This window comes from Lepidochelys olivacea (genome assembly GCF_965140295.1).
Source record: "Lepidochelys olivacea isolate rLepOli2 genome assembly, chromosome: 15".
NCBI classification, from domain to species: Eukaryota; Metazoa; Chordata; order Testudines; family Cheloniidae; genus Lepidochelys; species Lepidochelys olivacea.
This window is the reverse complement of record NC_140425.1, coordinates 16,924,443-16,947,165: the sequence shown is the minus strand read 5'-3', so window position 1 is coordinate 16,947,165 and position 22,723 is coordinate 16,924,443. Positions and strand designations below refer to the sequence as shown.

At 43.8% G+C, this 22,723-nt stretch overlaps 1 protein-coding gene across 2 annotated transcripts in view; it reads left to right on the top strand.

Moving 5' to 3' along the window:
- HIC2 (HIC ZBTB transcriptional repressor 2) overlaps window positions 1-22,723 on the top strand; it is a 95,235-nt gene that overhangs the window by 42,319 nt on the left and 30,193 nt on the right. For both annotated transcript variants that reach the window (XM_084649099.1, XM_084649100.1), the window contains exon 2: window positions 2,252-2,395. The gene's annotated coding sequence lies outside the window, so the exon portion shown is untranslated. The remainder of the gene's footprint in view (window positions 1-2,251; window positions 2,396-22,723) is intronic.

The window sequence follows — 22,723 nt, the reverse complement described above, 5'->3', positions numbered from 1 at the left end:
CTTGATCTTCTGTGGTCTTCTCCAGAAGAACTGTGGGGTATAGGAATCCCTATCTGCCAAATGAGAGGGGAGAAAAGGAGGACTGCCTCTGTAGGTTGCAGGTTTTTTTAAAAAGGTTTTATAGAGAAGCATTTGAGTGTGCCTTCAATCTTGGAGCATTAACCTTTTTGTAAAACGTCAGATTGTAAAGGAAGGATGGCAAGTTGTAATCCAGGTCAGACCTGGGCTATTTCCTCTTCCTCCATTTTTCACATAGCCTGTGGGATGAAGGAGCACAGAGGAGTGTGCTTGCTGTGCAGTTACCGTTGCTGGCTGCAAACGCCCAAGTTGTACAAGTGGTTCAAACTTTCATCTTTTTGTTGTGGAAATGAAATCTGAGACCAGGAAACCTGCCCTTAGTCACAAACAATGCGGTGGACATTACCCAAACCCAGCTGGAAATGCAAGTGAAGCCAAATCTGATCAAAACAAAAACACTCCCCTCCCCCCCCCCGCCTTTGCCCTCTGGTGTATATAACCTGCTCTTACCAGCGGCTTCCACTCCTGCTTGCCCAGCTCTGTTTGTGAACGCAGGCCTGAGTCCCACACCTGGAATGCCCAAATCCAAATACTCCCAAGTGCTGTTGGGGATAATGTTTAAACCACAGGTGCAATTAAGCTTTTAAGTGGTAAGCCTATTTGGTGAGGGGCACACCTATTGCCCAGGACAAGCAATGAGAAATTATCAGTCTTCCAGCAGTATTTGGGGAACAGTTTGTCAGCTTGAAAGGGCTAGAAGACGTCACAAGATTCATAACTCTTCTGGTATTTATTGTAAGAACTCTGAACCAGCTCTGTGTCGATGGGCGATGCTGCCCCAGCACGGGGGAACTCTGTGTATTTGAATAATAAGTCGGGTAATGGATTGTGAAAATGGTGTTGCAGGGATCCAGGGCATCATCTTTATTGCCCCTTGAAAACTTGCTATAAGCACTTTGGTCATCACTGGAGGAGGAAAGGGGGCAAGTCCAGTTCCCTTCTTACGGATTCACTGACTCCTTCTGGCCTTGGAATCTATGTGGTCATCTAGTCTGACCCCCTGTGTACCACAGGTCATAGAACTTCACCAAAATAATTGCTAGAGCATATCCCTTAGATAAACATCCAATCTTGATCTTAAAAATTGTCAGTGATGGAGAATCCACCATGACCCTGGGTAAATTAACCACTGGAACAATTACCCCTACTGTCAAATATTTACTCCTATCCAGTCTGAATTTGTCTAGCTTCAGCTTCCAGCTATTGGATCGTGTTAGACCTTTGCTAGATGGAAGAGCCCATTATTAAATATTTGTTCCCCATGGAGATACTATGGCCATCCACCCCTTAGTGACGTAGTTCTGTTGATCTAACCCCTCATGTAGACAGTGCCATGTTCCCAGGAGAGCGTCTCCTATTGACATAGGTACCGTCTCTCGCAGAGGTGGATTAACAAAGACGACGAGAGAAAATGTCCCATCGACATAATCTTCACTGAAGCCTACGGCAGCATAGCTGCAGTGCTGTCTGTGTAGACAAGCCCTTAGACTTGTAATCAAGTCACCTCAACCTTCTCTTCGTTAGACTCAAGGAGCTCAATCTGTTTATTTTATCGCTATAAGGCAGGTTTTCTAATCTTTAATGATGGCTCTTCTCTGAATCCTCTCCAATTTATCAACATCTTTCTTGAATTGTCAGCACTAGAACTGGCCACAGTATTTCAGCAGTGATCGCACCAGTGCCAAATACAGAGGTAAAATAACCTCTCTACTCCTATGCGAGATTCCCCTATTGATGCATCCCAGGATTGCATTAGTTCTTTTGGCCACATGAACATGAGTTCATGTTCAGCTGCTTATCCATTATGACCCCCAAATCTCTTTGAATCACTGGTTCTCAGATAGAATCCCATATGTATGCCACACTCCCACAAAATAAAACTTCAGAGTTCAGTTTTAGACTTTCCTTGCTCTCCTTCTATACACTCTCTGGAGCCATAAAGACCAAGGAGACCATGCCCCTAATAATGCGACCCCAGCTCTAGAGAACAGAGACCATTGCCAAGAAGTGGAATCCCCTTGTTGAAGTGGGGTGGGGGTGGGTGTTTTGGTCTCTGTGGCCTTGGATAAGTCACTTAGGTGCCTAATGTTAGCCAAAATTTCCAGGCTTCAATAATTAAGTAAAGGTAGCCTGATTGGTGGTTTTATTTATTTATTTTTTTTTTCCCTTTCAGAAATGATGAGCACCCACAACTCACATTGAAGTCAACATCTTTGGGTCAAATATGCCCTCAATCACAGCCTTGCAATCTCGGTGACTTCAGAGGGACTGTTTACCCATCTATCAAACGGGTATACTATTTATAGCTGCGTTCAAGGTAGGTGAGTCATTGATTTTAAAGCAATTTGAAATCCTCTGATTTGGAAAGTTCGAGGGGAGTGCAAACTAGTAGTTTAATCCCTTTTTCCATTGGGTAATGGGGCTTTGGATGAAGCAGCAGAGAGAATACTAGCCTTGTGGTAGTGTCTAACTACAAAATGATACTAGAAATTGAAATATTAACTTTTTCACATGCAACCTTCGGCCTGAGAAGTACAACTTATTCTTGTCTATCGAATATAAAATACACCAGAACATAGATGCAAGGTGCTCTCTATTGCTTGTCATCCCAGTGACCTCACACCACATTATAGCTTTGCTCTTGGTCCCTGTGATGTCATCAGAAACTCGATCTATATAGACTTGAATGCTTCTACTAGGATTTAGAAATGTGATGTTAGCTAACGTGTCCTGACTAGCTTAGTCTGCAGAGGGTCTTAAAAGCTGCATGGTTTGGTTGCTAATTAGCACCAAGGAGGGAAATTATGCTGCCCGTCAGGATCTTTGCTATTTCTGCGCCTTTTGTCGTCTTCCCATCTTCCTTTTCCTTCTCTCTGCCTTCCCTGTCTGTGCCACCTCTGTTCTTCCCTACAGTAACTCCCATTCCATCTGCTCAAATGGAAGCATTAACTATTTAATTGCTGATCACTGAAGTGTTGTCATTGGGCTTCAGCATTAATATCCTAATGAGATTAATGGGGGGTGGGCAGTCAACATCTTTCAGGCTGCCTGCAGCCCTGGAAGGATGCTGCTGTCGGGCTTCACACACTTATTTGGATTGTTGCCTTCATAATCATGAAGACTAGAAATGCTTTTTTCAAAATAAAAGCTTCAGATTTTGCAGTATTTGAATGTCAAAGGCCAGACAAGTCCATCGGCTGAGCTTGATCTGGCCTGCCTACCCCATTGTTTGACGCCTTTGGTCTAGAGGTTAGGGTAGTGGGTTCAGAATTGGAGAAGTCTGGACTCCATGTCCAGTTTCCCCCTTTATTGCTTTTTGGCCTTGGGCATTTCCCCCTTTTATTGCTTTGTGACCTTGAGCAAGTCATCTAACCTCACATCTGTGAAGTGGCAAATAGTACTGCCAAGCGCCATGAGATTCTTGAATCAAGTGACCTATTTAAAGACAAAGGACTAGTCATGTTATCTAGAGTCACAAATACCTTTTTCTAATGATTTTTTGGAATTGTACCCCGAGCTGAGGACGGGAGCTAAGCAGGAGGAAAAAACGGCACTTCTCTGGATAGCGAAAAATACTTGGTCTTTTAGCTTTGTGCTTCAGCAGAAGCAGGTTGGGTTTTGCCCTATCAACACCATGTGGTGTGCTGCTGGTGGATTGGGTGTCCCCTGATATCAGATGTTCTGAGCATCCCTGTGCTGGCTATATTTTTGGCTTCCATTTACATCTATAATACCTGTGTACTTCAGCCAGCTGTCGTATAATAACCTAAAAATTGGGGGGTGAGGGGGAGATGACCAGCAAATGGGGGTGGGTGGCTAGAATTGCACTTGGAACCTTGTCTGGTCTTTGGTAGGAAAAAGAGTGGCCTGAAAGATTCTGAGGACTTGAGAATGAATGAAATGGTGACCTTGCAAGAGTTAAGACAGTGATAGTTTGAACAATTAAGCGGGAAAAGGGATTTTTAGTCAGACTCAAACTCTTTTCATTAACACCTGTTTAACTTAAATGATAATCATTTTGGGGAGAGGAAGTTTTTGTTTAAGACTCTCTACACTTGCACCAATTAAGGAGTCCGCGCTCACAAAATACAGCCTCAGAGACCCTCCTAATGACTAGTGTCACATTCCTGATATTTCCAAGGAGGGAGGGGGAAGAGGAAGATGACAAACAGGGGAAAAACCACAACTTTGAGAGAGTGACAAATACCGGTATCTATCCTATACCTTCTTTAGCCATCACAAAGAAGACAAAAAGCACACATGTCAAATGTTTAGAAGTCTTCTTTCAACTGCTAAAGACCATTAGCCCCCCTGAAAAGGGGAGCGCAAACTTCTGAAACAAAGCAAACTGGGTTGAAGTCCTACGCATTTAAAACAAAAAAAGAAAAAAAAAATGCAGCTGCCTTCTTAACGTGCTTCTGATTCTGGATTCTGATTTCAGTTTTGCTACTGTAAATCTGGAGTAACTTAACTGGTGTGATGTAAGTGCAGCCAGAATCTGGTCCGCTAATTTTGCTGCTTCATCTTCTGTTGGTGACCTATTCGAGTTATGGACTGAAATTTTTGGCCTATTTTGTGGTGTTCAAGGGCCGCTTAAAATTATACTCCCTCTATCATCCAGCCGTAGTTTAGAGATGGCAGCGACCTATAAAATGAGATTTCTGTGTGTGAGTTTCAGATATTGTTACCAAAACATGCAGTGGATTTCCCTCCTTCCCCCTTGATATGTTTAATTTCCAGGACATATGACTCAACTGAATTTGTGTTGGAGTTTGCAAAGTGGTCTGGATAATAGGAGAAAATCAGGTTGCACAATAAGGGTTCAAAACCGAACCACGAAACAGACGTTGCAACTCCTTATTCAGTATAACATCTAGTGACATGTGTTTCCCTCCAGCCCATCGTGAAAGTGGTTTCACAATTGAAATGAGCCAGGACAGGTATTACTGCCACCTCCCTCTTTCTGGTGGCTGGACTTTCAGCCTCTTGCTTTTTCCACAGCACCCCCAAAGGGTGTGGGTATTAGGGAAAGGGGGGGGGGGAGAGGCTCTCACACCTTGTTCTGCCTTATTGCTTACGCTGTAGAATCTCCAGCCTATCCGCCCAGTGCAGTTGACTGTATGTGGAGGAGGGGGAGAGAGCGTGTGTTGCAACCTCTGAGATCTCTTTTGCAGCTGCAGCACTTCTCGCTACTCCCCCCCCCAACCCCCCCAGACTGGTATGTCTGAACCATATCCTTCAAAACCAGTTTTCTAAGCAGATTAGATGGGTAGCAGAGACAGCTATGCAATCAGGCAAAAATGTGAGCTCAAGCCTTCATTTTTTTTGCAGTGGCCAGAGCAATAAGCGTCTCACACCTGGATATTTTTTCTCTGTCTCTCCAACATGTTGTAGTCTGTCCGTTGCTGTAGAGTGGAACTAAAAGTTCATCCTAGGCACTAATAATGTTACAATTTAATATTGAGCAGGGAGGTGACTGGTTCCATGTGGTGAATAACTGTATCCAGGAAGCAGTTTCCTACTGCTTCAAACGTGAATTCCTTCTGCTATCAGGGAGCCAATGTCCCTCCCTGTATGTTCTGAAGTTCTTGATGGGATTCTACTGTGAAAGGTTATGTGGGCCTAGCAGCATAGGTCATGGATATGGAAAAAACCCACACCCTGACCAATGTAGCTATGCTGACATAGTTCCATCTACACTGGGGCTTATGTCAACTTAAGAGGCGTCTGCTGACCTAGCCAACGTCGTTCAGGAAAAAAAATGCTCCTGTTGGCATAGGCGTCTATATTACAGCACTACGTGAGAGTGTAGAAAACTCTCTTCAGTATCCTGAGTCAGCCGTGCTGACACACTTGGTTTCATTGGTCTTGCTACTGTTGAAACCAGGGCTCCCTGGTTCAACATCAAAAGACTTTTTGTAAGCATCAGTAGTGGTTTCAGGTCTGGCTCGTTCTGTATGCAAGCGACTATAAAATGCATTCAGGGTTCTCTTAATCTCGATTTGGAAAAACTTACTTAACCGTTCTTGCAGAGTGAACGGGCAACTGGGATCGGTTAGAGGGCTGAGTAGCAGGTCCGGGGTCGGAAGGATTGAGTGAGCTGCTGTCTTCCTTTCTGGAGGAAGAGTGGGGAGTTGCATGTCCCTAGGAGCTGTTTGCTACTTCTCTGGAGGATAGGAAGGAACCAAATGTGGAGTGGGCCAGAACTCTGTTCCCTGAAGGGTATTGAGGAGCGTGTGAGTGGGTAGGAAAAAGAAGGGAGAGGTTTAAGATCTAGATGATTGAATTATTAAGCCAGAGAAGAGAAGTAGAGGACAGATTTCAGGTGAGAAGGCAGGAGAGAGAAAATAGAGGGGAAAGAGCAGCTAGGGTGTAGGGAAATGAAGGAGACATGAAACATACCCTAAAAACAAGGCAAGAAGACCTACCCTATGATCTGTGCTAGGAAAGAAAGTGGAATGAAGCTAGAAAAGAAAAAACTAACATTTCAAATATTAAGTAGAGAATTGATATTAAAAATGTTAGGTTTCAGAGTAGCAGCCATGTTAGTCTGTATTCGCAAAAAGAAAAGGAGTACTTGTGGCACCTTAGAGACTAACCAATTTATTTGAGCACAAGCTTTCGTGAGCTACAGCTCACTTCATCGGATGAACAGATGCAACTTCATCCGATGAAGTGAGCTGTAGCTCACGAAAGCTTGTGCTCAAATAAATTGGTTAGTCTCTAAGGTGCCACAAGTACTCCTTTTTCTTTTTCTTAAAAATGTTGTATACAATGCATTGTTGTTGTATTCCTTTACATGTCAGGCAGCATAGCTTTGGGGAGTGCATGGTGGCAAAGGCCCTGTCCCCCATTGCATATCTTACTGTAGTGAGAAACAGAAAAATCAAATCTCCCAGCTAAAGGAGGAAATAAAAAGAAAGCTGGTCATGTGTGTCACAGCCATATGGAGAATGTCCAACAGCAGTAAAATACAACTGTAAAACATATATTGAAGGCTTAAAATCATGAATAAAAACAGTGTTTTTTCCACTCTGGCTAGTAGGCTTAGTCCTTGGGCTAGTAGGTGCTGGGCTGAGACATTTACTCTGGCTTCAGGGGTAATTTTAAGTTTAAGATCCCATTAAATCCATACTCAGTCTGTATAAGTTACTCTGTGAAATCATTAGTCTCCTTATTGCCTTTATATTAGATGTGACAGATTAATATGTTTGAGGGCAGATCACTGCTAGACTAAATCTTTCTCTGGTTATGATTCCTTACAACTATAAAACAGTCACAAGGTTATGGGGTTTATAAAAAAGTTTATTACAGTTTCCAACATTGGAATTCTGTGGGCTAAGTGTTTTTTAAAAAAGTAAATCAAAATATATGCGCACCTCCCATTTCCCCTTTCCCAAGATATATAAGAATTAGGAATACACATTGGTCCTTATGCAGCATCTTGCTATTTACAGTGGGAGGGTAACCCTGCACTCCTTCTAACAGTAGGATCCTCCATTGTGTCATTATGGATGATCTGGACACATACGTGTGGGATGAGAAAGAACTTGCAACCTCAAGAACCTCCATACACACTCACTGCTTCAACCCAGTGAGTAAAGAAGCATCAACAGCTCAAGCAGTAGAAGGATGGGATCTACCTACGGGCAACTGTGTTGAGTAACCTCTATAGTAGAGGCTCTCAAAATTCTTTCCAAACCCCACAGTCTAGTCTTACGATGACCTCAATCCTTTTGAGGTCGTGGGGGGGAGGGAAGGGGTGTTTTCCCTAATTTCTAAAGTCCCTTTCCATAGCTGTGAAACTGACTCAAGTCTAAAATACCATTTTAGAGAAATTTCTGTTCTAGAGAATGAGCTTCAATCAAAAGCTTATTTTTAAAGTATCCCAGAATTCTACAGCAGAGAGAGAATTTATTCTAGGAGGATCCAGGAAACTCCACAGAGAAGTTATCCTTCTGTATAAAATTTGATGGAACTTTTGATGAAGTTAATGAGGGCTGGGAAGGGGTGCAGGCTGTAGCTAGTGGGTAAGGGTGTACGTGGGGTTGTAGGATACTTTCTGTGCCCCTCGATTCTGCGTTATGCTTCCCAGAAGTGTCTTTTATACATAGTGAGACACGGAGCTACTTGGAAATTCTGTCAATGATTGTCCAATGGAAAATACAGTTTCTGCAAAATCAAAGTCTTCTGTGGGGAAAATTGATTTTGTTGAAAATCTTCAGCTCTTCCCCCTGCCCCGGTTAAGAAAATGAAATAAATTTGGGTCGGTTCAACCAGAGTTTAAAAAAAAAAATCAAAATATTAAAACTGATTGGAAAGAAAATGTTTCAGGTCAGTTCAACAAAACATTACACTGCATTTCCCTGACAGCGCATTGCCTTTTGGGAGGAGTTGTTCAAGCCATCTTTATCTTCTGTGGGGCAGAATCCCTGGGGATTATGCCTTCCCTTAATGAAACACAGATTTTCCTGTGACTGAGGTTTAATAGCACACTGACTTGTAAAACATTTAAAACATTTCAGCTCAGTTCAGTAAACTGCCCAAACTGAAGTTATTTAGTTTCAGTGTCTAACTGGTTTGATGGAAAATGTCCAATTGAAACATTACAACTTTTTGGAAAGACATTTTTCAGAATTTCTGTTCTGCAAAAAGTTTCACAATTTCAACTTTGTGCCCTGATTCGGGATGAAGACAAATGTTGAAATGTCAGAATTCCCTGTGGGATGGAAATTCTGGGTTTTGCATAGCTCTAGGGAAGAGGCAGGTGACAGCTGTGAGCTACTGGTTGTTCTTCTCTAGAGCAGAATGTGTGAGGAAGGGAGGAGGAAGGAATGAGAAGGTGCTGTGGGGCAAGGGTGAAGCAGTGACAACAGCAGGAGGGAAAAAAAGCTTAGTTCCTTGGAGTCTAGTGGCTGCTAGGTTTTGGTGATCTTGCTGTGTCCCCATACCCCTGCCTGGTATGAGAATTCTTTTATCTTCCTGGATCATTTGCTTAAACACAGTCCAGTATGTTACACCATGGATGGTCAAGATGCAGGGTTTCATCTTCTTCCGTGAGGAGGCCTGGATAGCCCCTCTTTCGGGCCAGTTTGTGGTGCTTTTTGCTGAGAGCAGGAGTTTGTTCAGTTGGATGTCCTAACAGCACTGTCTGTTAGGATTATAGGACTTGAGAGGTTTCTGAGCAGTTCGCTGGCCTTTACTGAATGGAACTGGGTGCTTGGGCACACTTGTCAAATTTTGTTACAGTACAAACTGACTTACTCTTTTTCAAAGAGGGCCTTGTGGCCAACTGGTCTGAACACAGGACAGGAAGTAGGCAACGTCTAATTCTAATCCTAGCTTTGACCATGACTCTGACCTTGAACAAGTTTTCTAATATCTCTCTGCCTCATTGTCCTATCTGTGAAGTGGGAATAAAAACACTCCCCGTCTTCACCTGAATGTTCAGGTAAAATAGTGGCAGTGTGTATTGCACTGTAGATTGATTTATTAACAAATTTAGTGTCTTGTGTAGAAAATTGATAATTTCATCCAACAGCCTTGCCCTCTGAGAATGAGTAGCTGAGTAAAGAGGGACGTGTGAAAAGACAAACCCAGGTTACACATTAAACAGGTTCTCCGGTATTATTGCCTACGTTACTGGCAAAGACCCCCCTGTAAGTAATCATCAAATAATCAGCCTGGCTCCTTTTGTGAATGGCTTGAATCTGTGTGGTCCTCCTTTGTTAGGGCAGCTCGTGGGCTCTGAAAGCTTCTGCACCCCCTGTTCTGTACTGCAGGGCCTGGTGGCACCAGCTGCTTCTGCCTGAAACACGCATTTGCATGAGACAGTGGCTCTCCCCTCCCCCCTCCCCTTATATTTCAAAATGTATTTCCCATCTTTTCAACCCCTTCATTTTTAAGCTCCTCTCAGAACTTTTGGTGCACTTTATTTTTATTTTGCCACATGCCTATTTTTACCAAGTAAAGCTCGGAGGAGGGAGAAGTCGTCTTTCCTTCAGAAATAAAACAGCCGCCAGTGTTTGGAAATATCTTAACAATAGACCATATGGGAGTCCCAAACTGTTAAGCTTTATTATTCAGAAGGCAGAAAATGTGGTTTGATATTCAATTGATGTACAGCATAAATGAGAGCCACAAACTAGGCTCCCTTGAGCTGGGATTCAAGTATTCTTTTGAATATAACTACTAATACTTTGGCCTAGTTCCACAGAATGCGTCCCAGCTTGCTGATCACAAGCCAAGAAACTGGAGGCTATTCCCTCTACCCACCTCCCCCTCCTTCTCAGAAGCAGTTTCCTCTCCTGCCAGCATGGGCTCTTGCCCTGAATATAAATCTCCTGATATTAGTTCTTCAAAGAAGACAGAGAGGGCACAAGCACAGGCTGTTTGTTCGTTTCCTCCCCTTCAACATAAAGTTTACCATGTGCAAGATTCTGGTCAGGAAGTACAATGGCTGTTCCAGGTGGGATCCTCTTCGTGCCTGTTTCTGTAGCCACTGAGGAAATCGTGTACACTGAAACAGGTGAACATGCTTCTTCCCCAGGTTACTCTGAAGTGGTGCCAGAGAGCACATGGGAGAGGGATTTGTGGGATACAGAGATTAGAACTGGTTTCAGTTTACTTCTGTGACCCTATTTGATTTACACGTACTATAATTTTCCTCTCTCCATTAGGTTGACTATTCTTCTTAGCTATGCTGGTCTCTGGGGAAATGAACCCACAAAAGTTGCTTCAGGCTCCAATTTTTTATAGCCTTGAGCAGCCCCCAAACCTGGCAAATTCAACTGAGAAAAATCAAGTTTGTGTTTTCACGGATGGTCTGTAAATGTTCTTTCAAAAGCAATCACACAACACTACATTAAAAGAACATTAGTAAGGTTGCAAAGTCAAGTTATGAAATGCCACTATTAAGGTTGCCTGTGTAACCTTAATTCAGCCTTTTGTGCATATGCATTGATACAGGATTTAATTACATGATCATAGTATTTTTTTCCCCACAGGATGCTTGTCTCATACGTTGCAGATGGACCTATTCTGGGGATGATTCAGTAGGACCCATGTTTTGCTTATTGCAGCAGTTGGAAAGAGTGTCACAAGTGAGGCGGGGGATTGCTGGCATAGAAGGGACAGTGTCACAGATAAGACAGCTGACTTCTGGAGAACGTGACTATTGATGTCTCTGCCAGAGTTCCTGTGTGATGCTAGTTAAGTCACTTAAACCAAACATTGCACAGGTGCTCACTAATTGTCTGTGCCTCATTTTCTGGGTGCCCTGCTTGAGACCCTGGTTCTGATTTGCAGAAGTGCCGGGCACCCACAGCTGCAACAGAAGCAGCTGAGCTCTGCTTTGAACAAATGAAGTGTGATTATAAGTGCTCCGAGGGCCTAGGCATCTCAAATTGTACACCCAAACTCAGTGTTAATTTTGACCTTAATCTGACTCAGTTTCCAGCTGCAAAATGGGGATGATGTTCCCTCAGCTCACAGGGTGTTGTGAAAATAAATTCATGAATGTTTCTGAAGTACTCGGCCTCTAGTGACGAGCACCATAGAAAAACCACTGTGGAAATTGATAACTCTGCCTCAGAGCAGGGTTTGGATAGAATACAGTGAATAAGGCTCCTGGCCACACATTGTGCAACGAGAAAGCAATATTGTGAATAGCCGCTCATTAAGTAAGCGCCATCCATCCTGGGCACTGAATGAGGCAGGAGGCCTGTGGAAAATATGTACTTATGCATACGTTCAAGGGGACCAAATTAAAGCTGCACAGGCCACTTTGATTCTGAGGGCTTGACTTTGTGACATTAATGTCCTTTTAACATGGTTGTGGGTGTTTTGATAGCCTACTTTAAAAAAAAAAAAAGAGAGAGAGAGAGAACTGAAGAAGCTGATTCCATCATATTGACACCTAAGTAGGTCATCAGCAGAGTTGGACCCTTCAGATGCACCAAACTGGCCTCTGCCACTTGAGCAAACAGAGTAACTAGTAACTGTAGTAGGCTGTTACCTTGTGCGGACTGGCACTAGAGGAGGATTGGACACTTTGCCAGTGGGTTTCACAGATATTGGACAGAGTCTGAGGGTTTGTCTATACTTGACAATTTACCAGAATAGCCATTCTGGAAAAGGTATTAATAATCGTAGTAATTAAGCTGCTAAAATCTGAAGTCTGAGCATGAGAGAACTTGGGTTTGGTTTTGGTTTTTTTTGGTTTTTTTTCCCCCCCCGAAAAAAAAGTTTCCATAACTTGGCTAGGTTTGGTCAGATTTTCACCAAGGCCACCCTCACGCTAAAAGTCAAGTTCTACCTTCAACACATAGCGGGCTTGGAGTTTTTCAAAGAGAAGTTTGCTAGAATTTAATATGGGCCAAACAATATATATTTTTCCCCCCACCCTCCCTTGGCAATGGCTGAACTATTTTCCTTTCAAATTTTCTTTAAAAAGAAAAAAAAAAAATCAGCCTGAGGCAGACAGCATGGAAAACTTCAGTCCAATCAGTTACAAACTGGTAAAATTATGAGCAACTGAAAACACCATCTTACGATGAAATGGATCAAGCAACCTTAATGGGCAGTGTGATCATCCCCACTTGTAAGATTACATTATATAAAACAAAATGGTGGTTTAAGATATTTAGGTGTATCTGTACTCTGGGTGTTCCTAAATTCTTGCGCTGCAGGACTCTTGGCATGTCAATAAATATTACTACTCTCTGGCTTCATGATAAAATCCTTAGATAATTCAAGTTTGGGGAGATTTTTTTCCCCCCTCTTTTTTTGAATCTGAGTTCCACAAAGGAATTTAATTTGGGCTGCTGTAATTTTAACTGCATAGGTTGGAGGATTCCAAACTTGGCCTGACTTGTATTTTCCTTAAAAGCGTGCAGAGCCCGTATAAAAAAAATTCTTTATGAATGTGTTAATGCAATTGCACGTGACAGGCCTTCACATAGTAGTGGACATAGGTTGCGCACACTGTAGTGAAGGCTGAATTTCGGTGTTTGTGTTTTTCCTCCATTTCCCCTTTCAGTTGCACATAAAGAAGTTTTCTATTTTTTTTTTTTTATTTATTTACATCTGCATCTGTTTAGTGGAGGGAGGGGAGAGAATTTGTCAGGTGTTTATTTAATTTAGTCAATAATGCCTAGCATCCCTAATGTGCTAGGCATTTTCCATCCTTTTTGGATCAGAAATCTTTTACGCTAATAATGGAAGAACATAAAAAGCTCAAAGATCCCTTTGACTTGTGACCTCACTTAAATCTGAGGAATAAGCCAAATTTGAAGAAAATCTGTCCAGAGGTTTTAAAGTGCAAAAATGTCGCATGTGTATAAGGCCTTCTCTATGCTACAAGTACAATCATGGCTTTTTAACGAGTTCTTGTCTCAACTGTGTTGTAACAAGCATCGGTTAATTTTATGTCCACGTAGCAGCTCTTTTCACAGCACAACTCTCTGTTCATTTCCTCGTTGTAGACCAGGGGTAGGCAAACTTTTTGGCTTGAGGGCCACATCTGGCTATGGAAACTGTATGGCGGGCCATGGATGCTCATGAAATTGGAGGTTGGGGACCAGGAGGGGGCTCCAGACTGGGACAGGAGGTTGCAGTGGGGGGATGAGGGCTCCAGCTTGGGGTGCAGGCTCTGGGGTGCAGGAGGCTGGGACCGAGGGGTTTGGAGGATGGAAGGGGGATCAGGGCTGCTCCCAGAAGCAGGAGCAGCACGTTCCCCCTCTGGCTCCTACGCAGAGGCATGGCCAGGCGGCTCTGTGCACTGCCCGGTCTGCAGGCATCCCTCCTGCAGCTCCCATTGGCTGTGGTTGCCGGCCAATGGGAGCTGCAGGAGTGATGCTATCTGCCCCTGTGTGTAGGAGCCAGAGGGGAGACATGCTGCTGCTTCCGGAAGCCGCATGGACCCACGGCACGCACGGAACGGGCAAGCTGTGGACCCCACTCTCTGGCAGGAGCTCGAGGGCCGGATTAAAATGTCTGAAGCACTGGATGCGGCCCCTGGGCCGTAGTTTGCCCACCCCTGGTATAGACATCTATCACAATGGCTAACTCTCTATAATTGCATTCTGGAACACAATCCCATACTGTCTCAGGGGTGTTCTTGGAAGACCTACAGCTAGAGCAGCATTAGCAGTGAATGGGGCATTACACACTATGATACCCTATTACTATTAGTTGAGAGGGAGTAGAAATAGAAAAACTGGTTACACGTGCACAATAGAGTATGTAGGGGGAGCTGTTCTATTCACCATGCAAAAAACTACATTGAACTGGTTATAGAAAGACCGTTTTCTCTTCTGGCAGGGGTGGAATACTGTAAGCTACCAGTTGCCAAACAAGAATTAACCTTGTGATGTGTGAACACAAAGTATGTTTGGAGCTGTTTATGCAGGTAACTGATAAACTTGGTTTAAAAGTTGTAGTGTGGACAGGACCTGTGTATTTTATACCATTAATTTGTTTACATGTAATACCCCTAACATATGAACAGTCCCTACAATTACAAAAAATCTGTGTATGCTGGGTCAGGACAGTCCTGTCTAAGACTGACTCTAAGAACCAGGAGGCTTATAACTTTTATTTTGGCCTGGAATTTGATATGAGCTTCTAAGACTGGAAGTGAATGTGTGTGTTTCGGGGGGTGGAGGGGAGAGGTGCTCTTGTAGAATTTATTTTGTGAGAGAGAGCTCATGATGGTGTTCTTAGTATATTTGGTATACTACTCCTGACCTGGGTACTGTTAGTTCTGTTTTCCTTTTGGACTCTTCTTTCCTCCCTCCCCTTTTTTGGGGGGGAGGTAATGCCGGGGGAGGGGGGGGGACGGGGATGGGAGTGGAACAGAGCTTCTCCATTCCATTCTAACTACAGCACTTAACAAGTTAGTCCAGCTGGCCTTCTTCCAGTCTCAAACCTAAATCATTCTCTCAGTGATCACCATGATTATCATCCCCTTGCAGGATTCTCTGCTTCACTGGAACACACACATTGTAAGCAACAGAGGGCAGGGAGCTTTTGTCTGGTCTCTATAAAGTGTTATATTTGCATTTAGATATCTCTGTGATAGGCACCTTAAATGTTACATTTTGCATGGCTCACCCTATAGATCTGTGCATAATGTACTGCCTATGTATGTGTGTAATATAATTCTCTAGTGTCTGGCCCTCAGAAGAAGAGGGGCTTTATTATTAATTATTATAAGCTATGGGGGAGCAGCTTTAGCCCAGGTGATAGAGGTCATTGTGTGTGTGTGTGTGTGTTTTGGGGGAGCTGAAAGATCAGTGCTCTAGTCCAAACTATGCAGATACGTAATTTACTTAACTGCCTGTCTACTATGTTGGATTTGTTACAAAAGGACAGCGAGTTGGGTTGTAGACCATGCTCTTCTACTGGGCATGCTTTGGGACCTCGGCCAAGTTACTTAACCTCTCCACAGTTTCTCTGTTCAGTATACTACTTTAATTTATCAAGCAACTCTCCTTTTAATAATGGGGGGGTGGGGGGAGGAAAGTTGGTGGAGCAAGGAAATACAAGCTTGCTGGAAAATCCCAAGAGTGTGGTTTTTAGATGGTGTGCCCAAACACAGCAAAACCACTTCAAAGTATCCTCAGGGTTTCCACTATAATCTTGTTCAACCTTTTTAGTTAAAGGTCCACCTTTAAGAGGCAACCAACTCTCTCTCTCTCTCCGGTCCCTTGGATAGTTGTGTTAGAAATATTCATGTACATGGAAAATTATTATTTCAGGTCATTTCAGACTTGTCAGTCTTTATAACTCATCTCTATAAAGGACTAATTTGATTCCTTGTATTTATTCAACATCAGTTTGTTGGTGATTGCTTTAGTTTGTTCAAAATATTCATCCCAAATTGCAAAGTTCTCTTCCCTCCCCCACCCCCCAGTCCATGTGACTTATGGGTAAAGTTTTCAGAAGTGCCTGTGTCTCTTAGCAGCAATAACTTCTCTTCAAGTACTATGCTGCTCAGGGCCAAAGATTATGAAGATGTGGAGGATCTACTGGAGTGGTATTTTCTGGTGTCTTGTGTTTTAACAGTGTTATTGGCTACACTTCTTAGACACTTGTCTTCATTGGGGATAGGACACTAGCAGAACTAGGGCCTGGTCTACGCTGCAAAGTTAGCAGGGTTGCCAACCCTCCAGGCTTGGCCTGTAGTCTCCTGGAATTGGCATCAATCTCCCACAGACTATTGAAAGCAATCCAGGAGATTTTAATAGGATATTTTAAGAAAACGACATTACGTAATGTTGGGGGAGGGGGGAATCTCCTGGAATATCTTCAGTTAAGAGTAGACAGCCCTAAAGGTTAGGTTGACATAAGTCACCTTGCTGTAGAAACGTAGACACCTATGAAAAGATAGCACAGGGGTTGCAGCAAAGGGGCATAATAGGGACCAGCTGCAGCACCCCATGAAAATAAAGGAATTTGGCCAGGCATATCACGAGGCCAGGGAGGCCAACAATCAATCTGGTGCTGAGCCACACACTTGCCGCTTTTACAACGAGCAGCATGCCGTTGTTGGCGGAGACCCCAGAGACCACCATGGATACCTCTGAGAAGCCAGAGGTTTCTTCTGTGAACAGCGACGAGGAAGAGACGAGACTCCAACGATGTCATGAGCCAAGACCTGTTTGAGACTTCGCCCCATCTAGCGAGTCCCAGCAGGCGAGCATGGACGAGCCCAGTGGAGGGGAAGGGACCTCTGGCAAGCATGCATTTTTCTTTACAATGTTGAAATTCCAAGATGGCACCTGGCCCATCCCCTGGTTAAGACAAAGGTATCTGCTTTTCATTGTTCTGCTCTTGCCAAACGAGTTAGAGCTGGCACCTGCTCTTCGTTCCCCTGTTGGATTAGAGGTGGGAGCTGGTGGGGAGCCACATGGAGCTTGTTTATCTACATAGGGAAGTCTCTTATAGCCGGGAGATACTCTGCAACCCTCTCCTGAAGATTTCCAGGGATGGCTGATTTCTTCCTCCGGGGTAGTACATGTTCCCACACCATTGCAGTGAACAGGCAAGAGGCATGTGGACCCGGGCAGCCATTGGCAGCTGAGTGTTCTATGCCTTCGTTACCCTCAGGGGCAAGAGGTCAGCTAAAACTCTCGCTGCCTTGGAAAATAGTGCCACTATTCAGTGCCGTTGCCCTGCACATGTAACCATGGAATAGAGACCAACATTTATTGTTTCATGCAACTGAAATTCCTTCCTCGCCCTTGGTGGGCTGCTCTCCTTGTGGCTGGGCTCCAAAGCTGAAGTATCTATAAGCATTTCATATTAAGTGTTTATGGGAACAAGAGAAGGGAGTTTTGAAACTCTTTCCCTTTCCATTGGGACTGTAAATCCAATGACATCTGTTTTTTTTATCAGCAGCTGCTGCTTTTGCAGCCTTGAAGGGCACCCTTCCCTTGCTCACAGAACTCCTGGCCCTGACTAGGAGGAGAACGAGGAATAGGGAGGACATATTCAGGGAGATCCTGCAAGCTAATGCTGCACTGGACTGCAAACAAATGGCCTGGAGGGCCAACATGGCAGATGGCATGGAGAAGGAAAGAACGGACAGGAGACAGGCCCAGAAATCCTGTCAGGAAAAGGAGAGGGAGATGATCCAGCACATAATGGATTTTCTCAGGCAGCAAACCCAACTGCTGCAGACCCTGGTTGACCTACAGATCCAAGGATTCCAGACTCTCTCCTTTTGCCATCGTTGGAGGACTCCATAGTAGCAGCTCCCTACATCCATCCCCCCCCCTCACCCCCGTGGCATCACAGGCTGCATCCTTAGCCTTTCTATTCCATGTTGGGTGACAGCAAGGGAAACCCCAGCTGCACGTACACCAACCTTGGCTCTTACAGGTCAGTGTATGTGTAGCCACAGACTACATTTGTGCACTGAAATGGGCAGAAATGTTTGCTGCCTTTCCAATGTCAAAGTTCCATTCTGTTAAGTTTAAAGTTTGTATTTCATTGCCTGCTGTTTTTTGCACATTGCTTTTCTGCACTGGTTTTGCAAGTCAATAAATTTCTATTTTTGAAGAATACTATTATTTTTGAGTTCCCAAGAAATGTTGCAGAATGCACGGCGGTACTCAAAGCACACAGCATTTGTAAGTGTACAGCAAGCACCACATAATTCCTAGCTTGAGGGAAATACACATTTATAAATGTACAGCAAGCACTACACAGTTCCTAGAAGCACCGGTTCTCCAGGCACGGAGAACAGTCGAGCACAGAACATTACTGTGGCTGACCACTGAAGGGGTTTTTCAAAACCTCCCTCAACTGCATAACTCAAAGCTGAGCTCTTGTCTAGCTGTTCAAAGTCAGAGAGCTGCTGCACCTCCACCTTGGCTGTGGCTTTTCCTCTTGGATAGCGTCCGTCACTACAGGCAGTTCTAACCATTGGTATTTTTCTCACTGCCAGCATCCCAACAGTCTACCAACAGCACATTCAAGTCATTTGGCACCAGCTGAGCCAATAACTGAATCTCTCCTTGGTGCTGTCAAGGTGGCTGGTGTACGACTTTGTGAGCAAGAGGGAGTCTGGGTTCCCAGAGTAACTATGGGCATTTCAGCTGGGAAAGATTGTCCCTGTCCGCAGCTTTATGAACAGTCCTGTGTTCTTATAGATTCAAGTGTCATGCGTCTTCCCTGACCAGCCGCCTTGGATATTGGTGCCGTGTGATCCACCAACACTTGCATACTCGTAGAAAGTTAGCCTTTTCTGTTTATGTACTCTGTAGCAAGGCGGGCTAGTGCCAAAAGTGCTGTACTTCTGTATGGATTTTGGAAAAAAAAGGCAAAAAGATTATGGGACGTGGATGACATTCTGGGATGGCAAAAGTTGCGTGCTGGGAACTTGACCCCTAGCTCCCAGAGATTCCTGGGACAGTGATTTTCTACCCCAGAACACATTGTGAAAAGGCCTCACGCTAGATGGCAGCACGTAGCATGCTGGGATACTTATCTCTGGTGCACCACACTTTACACTGACTAAAGCACTCCTGGTGAGTAGGCATGGTGCCAATCCAAACAGCCAACTATGCCTGTGCACAAATGATATATCAACTTTAGCAGCTCTTTGCCCATGTAACTTGCATCAACTAAAGTCTGTAGTGTAGACCTGGCCTGAGTTTTTAAATGCATTTTCCACAAACCGTTTGTCAAATATTCCAAACCTAGGTCCTGTCAGTACTGGGCTTCTGACAGAGCAAAACCTGGCCCGGAAGGTGGTCAGAACATGTCACGTTCTATGGCATCCTCAGTATCCAGCCAAACCATTGTTGGAAACCTGATTAGCTGGAACTGTGTGTTTAGACTGAGATAAAAAGTATTTCCCTGGAGTATGCTGAAGCTGGCTAACATGGCATACACACCACCTCCCCTGGGTACCTATTCAAAGTAGTGGGTGGAACATGCTGATGCTCAGCTCTTGGCCGAGAGCACTCCCAGCAGCCAGTGCTAGCTGCTTCTTGGTGCACATGCTTTCTCTCCCAATGATCAGCAAATAGCTAGCCCAGTGAATTTAGCCCCTCTTCCTGCCCATGGAATATCCATGAGCAGATGGTCACTGTCACATTTTATTTGGCAGCTGTTTTGTGAATTATTTTATTCTATGAATTGCTCCTGTTCATTGTGTGACTGTTCAATCTTCACGCTGCTACTTTTTCTGTTCCCTGATTGGAAGAGGGTAATTTTATCATCTGGAGGCAGCCTCGGAGAAGGCATGTCTTAGGGATTCCGTAGTTTTGGGAAAGGTTGAAGATAAGCAGGATCCGGGAATCTTAGAAAATTGGAAATGGTTTTTCCCCTTTCTGGGCTACACAGTCCTTGCCTGAGGTGGTATTCAGAGAGAGAAGTTAGGCTATGGTAATGCTTATGGGCTAATGTAATGTTCCTTTCACACAAAGTAGTTGTGATGGGTGTGGTCAGGTCTTTGCCTGGCTCTCACAATTACCTCCATGCCAGGGCTCTAGCAAGGGTCTTGGGGGAGCTCCTGTTGTGCCAAGATTAAATTAGTCTGATTTATATAACAAAAAACTGGGAGTGCACAAGAGTTGTTGACTTTTTTGTTTTGTTTTGTTTTTGCAAACACTTGTCTGAGTAAAACCCAATTGCTCAACCCTTCCGTCGGCAAAGGAGAGTTGTACCTGCCCAGTGTGCCTGATTCGGTGCCCCTCTGGTTAACACCAGGCAGACGCGAATACCTTTTAAAACCTCTGCGGAATGAGGTTCTTGGGAGTCGACAGTCTCGGACTGTCCTCCCTATCGGACAGGACTGAACAAGCGTGGAAGTAACTCCTCCTTTTTAAGCAGGTTTCTAATTCCAAAGGCCTCAAGCACACAATATTGGTCTTATTCTGGTTTTAACTGATGGATATTTTTAGTCACTTACTCATGGGTTTTCTCCCTCTCCCACCCTCCGTCAGTCTTGTCTCTTTAGATTGTAAGCTGTTCAGGACAGTGGGGCACTGATCTCAGTTGGGGCCAACGGGTATTATTACTGTAATTCAGATTAATTGCAGAAAAGACCTATCCAAACGGGACCAGAACAGCCCCCTCTGCCTCCTTATTAAGGGAATTGTCATGGACATTGGTAAACTATTGCAAAAAGTCACTTTCTTCTAACACTGAACGAAGAACTTTATTAGCTAAGGGAAGTAGTATTGTCCATAAAACTCTTCATTCTTTCTGAAGTCGCTGCCCAGAAGCTCCTCCAGCCCCTGTTTAAAGGAACAGTACACTAGTCTTTGAACCATCCACCTGCCTGCCCCCACTCACACGCAAACAAGAATTAATATAGATAGCAACAAATTTGTAGCTCCAAAGGAGTCACCAGTTTCACTATTTGGCCAGATGTGGTCTTGAATTTTAATTTTTAGGACCTTCTATTCGAAGTGTGCACCATCGGAATCTCCCCTCCCCCATCAGTCCATTTAAAAAAGGTTGTTCGTGTGTGTGTGTGTGTTAAGAGTTTTGAGATCCCCATGTGGAAGGCACTAGGAAAGCACCAACTCTTATACCACCCGGGGCATATGCTCTGGTGATTCACACCAGGCCTGCACATCATACAATACAAGCAGCAAAAATACATGACAAATAAGCCACATACCCCCCTCTTTCTCCTGCCTATTCAGTCCATAATACTAAAGTTCAGGATTTGATTGCCCTGCCCCAGGATTTCACCCCCCATTTGAAAACCAACAATATTGTTAACCTCCCAGAAAGTGTGAGTGGCCAAGTGGTGTTTGCCACACTTGTCCTGACACATGCTTGAATTAGGAAAATTTAGCTCAGTCTGATGTAGGATTTTTTTTATCATTGTAATTACACCAAACAGGTTACTGGATGGCTGATCTTTAGGCGTGGTTGGGTGGTGTGGGGTGGGTTTTTTTTTGTTTGCTTGTTTGTTTTAATCTTAATAACTAAATCCAGACCAGATTAGTTATTATGTACTTTTGTGGTTAACTCTGCCTCTTGATTGGCTGAAGTGTACAAGAGGTCTGTTCCTAAAGCCAATCAGAGTGTACTATATTAATGACTGGGTAAAATGAAGAACTCATTCTACCAACAGCCATCAGATTAAATCACTCATCTGATGTATGAGAAACTACATTGCTGGGCAAGAAACCTCATCACAGGATCAGTGTCCCTTGATTTAAAAACCAAACAGGTTAGCTTTGCATTGGCATTAGTTTAGCTGCAGGAAATCGTTAGCATGTCCACTTGCTATGAGAGTAAACATAGTAATAAGTTGATCTATAGTCTTTAAACAAGACTCTGAGCTTTACTGTTCTCCATCAGTTAATGGAATGTTTATTTTCCAATAAAAGAGTCCAGGTACACCTTCTGCAGGGGTGCTAACCAGCTGCCTAACGTCAAATCTGGGTGTGCAATGAGAAGAGAACTTACAACTCTGCTTCACTTCTGTTTTCCAGGCTTTACAGGTTCAGTCAAAGGCCACGTCTACTCTAAGCATAATGGTGTGGGTTTTTTACAATGAGAAAGCTATCTTGTAAGAAAAGAGAGAAGCTATACTTTTTACTAGTATAGACAAGGCTCAGGTGGGGATAAATCTCATTCCTTTCTTCATCATGCCAGCTTCTTACTCTCCTGTTTGTTCTCTTCAACAAGCTGCAGGACTCATTAATTTTCACTCCTAGTTTTGTCCCAGTCCCTGACTCTAATGTGGCTGTCCTCCTGCACAGTTTCACTCTCTCCTGATGAGAGAACATTTTAAGGGATGGATGCTCCAGACAGTACTGTGGGCACACATGCAGACAGCCGAAAGGTAGAACAGGGAAGTTGCTTAGTGTCAGTTTCCATAGGAACAGTGTGATGAATACCTGTCTTCTGCTTCTTCATGTAAAGTGGGCTCTGCTCAGGAAAAAGGCTGTGTGGTTTTTTTTTTTAATACTTTCCCTGATGGCAATATATGCTTAATCTTTATACTCAGGACATGTCCTATATTTTTCCGTAACCTCCTCTCCCTAATCCAAGCAGTTAAAGGAAATGTAGATTGACAACAGGATTAAATGGTTACCATTAATTGAAAATTATGATTTTTTTTTTTAAACTGACACAATGTCCATTTTCTAATAAGGGGTATTATGGA